Below are 2,667 nucleotides of genomic sequence, written 5' to 3' on the forward strand. Positions count from 1 at the left end.
AGCTGCCTGGTTTTGATAAAGAAGTGCTGTTTTGTAACTTAACTGGGAGTTTTATCTGAATAGCATTATCGAATGGAACATCAAAATGGGTAATAGAAATACATTGGTTTGTTAATTAATCTCTCTCTTACTTTAGAAATGAAGTGCTGATTTTTTACTTCGTGTAGTTCTTGGCCAATCGAATTGTTGCAGATTCCTGTACAGCATAAATCCTTTCTGTGTTACTGGTTTTATCGTAAGCTGGAGGGTTTATGCTGTGTCATAACGAGTCCAGACAAATTTGGCAAAACAAGTGTATATCTGTGCAGTTCATTGAGTGAACTGGAGATTTGCATCATTCATGACCTGGATGAAGTGATTCTCCCCGCCGTGATCTGAATCTCCAAAAGCTACCCAAATTCTCCGCAGTTGACAGGATTCGAACCTGCGTGGGGATGCCCAATGGATTTCAAGCCCATCGCCTTAACCACTCTGCCACAACTACAAATGGACCTGCAGAGCTCTCATTTCCAGGTCTCTGACCCTGGGGAGCTTAGCAGTAGTGAATTATGGTTTGGTTTATTTGAATTCAAAACCCACAGCTTTCAAATCGATGAAATGTCTGGACAAAGTGGGTCTGGGTGTTCCACCCCTATAGGTGGGATCTATATTCAGTTTAAACGACGGTGGAAAATGCAGAAAAATACTCAGCGGGTCGAGCAGGATCTGGGCTGGGAAAAGGCGATTCAACGTTTCAAAACTTCTTCAGAACTCCGTTTTCTCCAAGTAGTACTGACAAACCTGTTGACATTCCCCAGAATTTTCTATTTTTTTTCGGATTCGCAACATCCACTGTCCTTTGCATTAGCCATTAAAACGATACAGAAATTCCTTTGCGATTCTGGATAAGATTCCTGTTTGGGGAATATTTTCCTGACCACATTAAAATCCCGGAGCTGTGCAGGAAAGAAAACCAATGAAGTATGAGCAGTGAGAGATCCGACCCTGGAACGTCCCAAACCACCAACCGCTCGGTTAATGGATGAACGTGTTGACCAATTACGCAACAGAGACGGGGTGAACTGACTCAGTGCACGATCCAAAAACAGTAAATCCTGGGACATGGCAACAGTGAAATGGCAACAATCCTGTACCCGCTGCAAACACATCCACGTCACAGCAACCAACTTTTCTACAAAAGGAGTCCTGCTCTCTTCGAGGCTTTTTCTTAACTTGTTTGTAACCCAGTATTCTTGTGGTCGTGTAGCTGTGGCGAGGTTTGAATTCCTGACGTGCAGGAAGGAAAATCCTTTCAATGTCTCAGATCGGTTCGTGAACAGAGTCAACGTCGCGGCCTCTTAAAGACTAGCTGTGTTAAATGGAGCAATACACCCTTCCTTCACCTCTGATTTCGCTTCCCAAAGAGATTATAAAGTTTTCCAAAGCTGGAGACATGCGTTTACTGTTATTTTTCCTTGTTTTCTTTAACCTAATAACTGGCGATATTTTCCCAAAATATCTTCACAATACTCCGCCTTGCATTATGTCCAGCGAAGAGCAAACCCCTTTTGACGAGAAATTACTGAGGTTGCGATTCTTTTCTTTGGAACAAAGAAGGTTAACGGGAGATTTTTATGGTCTGTTAATAATGATGGGGGAGGCGCAGTGCGGGTGGTTGGGTTGATGTTCTAGAGGAAATGTTGTCAACGATCAGGGTCAGTTTCCAGAGGACTGGGACTAAATATATTTAATGAAAAACGAAATTTGCGAAGAGTATATAGAGCCTAATCTTAGGGGAACCGTTAATCATTTAAGACACAGAGGAGGACGACATTCCGTCTTTCAGAGAGTAGCAAATCTGCAGAATTCTTTCCAATGAAGGGCTGCCAAGGCTGAGTATAATCAAGGTTGAGACGGCCTCCCAATTAGTCACTTCGGGAATCAAAAAGAATGGGGATAAGGCGGAAAAGTGCAGTTAACAATTAACCAAATCAGACATGACTTCATTAAAAGGTGGAGCTGACCTAATTGGACGAATGGCTTCCATCTGTTCAAATATCGTATCTGACATTTGGAAACTGCTAGAGACAATTGTGAAGAAAGAAATTGCAGGACGTTGAGAAAAGATGATTGGAGTCAAACTGAGTCAACATTCTAGGTGAGCACTTCGGGGACAGTGACCACAACTCGGTGACTTTTACTTTAGTGATGGAGAGGGATAATCGTGCGCCGCAGGGCAAGAGCTATAGCTGGGGGCAGGGAAATTATGATGCAGTGAGGCATGACTTAGGATGTGTGGATTGGAAAAACAGGCTTCAAGAGAAGAACACTAATGAGATGTGGGGATTGTTCAAGGAGCAGCTACTGCGTGTCCTCGATAGGTATGTACCAGTCAGGCATGGTGTAAAGGGCCTTGTGAGGCAGCCGTGGTTTAGTAAGGAATTGGAGTCCCTTGTGAAAGGGAAGAAGGCGGCATATGTAAAGATGAGGCGTGAAGGTTCAGTAGGGGCGATTGAGAGTTATAAGGTAGCCAGGAAGGAGCTAAAGAGGGAGCTAAGAGAAGCGAGAAGGGGACATGAAAAGTCTTTAGCTGGTAGGATTAGGGAAAACCCAAAGGCTTTCTATAGGTATGTCAAGAATAAAAGGATGACTAGGGTAGGTATCGGTCCAGTCAAGGATAGTAGTGGG

General features: G+C 43.6%; 1 non-coding gene across 1 annotated transcript; it reads right to left on the reverse strand.

Moving 5' to 3' along the window:
* Positions 1-403: 403 nt before the first annotated feature.
* trnas-uga (transfer RNA serine (anticodon UGA)) lies at positions 404-484 on the reverse strand. The gene has a single exon. It is a non-coding gene; the product is annotated as a tRNA-Ser (tRNA).
* Between the last annotated feature and the right edge of the window lie 2,183 nt (positions 485-2,667).

The sequence above is a fragment of the Hemiscyllium ocellatum genome, chromosome 21, assembly GCF_020745735.1.
Source record: "Hemiscyllium ocellatum isolate sHemOce1 chromosome 21, sHemOce1.pat.X.cur, whole genome shotgun sequence".
Taxonomy (NCBI): Eukaryota; Metazoa; Chordata; class Chondrichthyes; order Orectolobiformes; family Hemiscylliidae; genus Hemiscyllium; species Hemiscyllium ocellatum.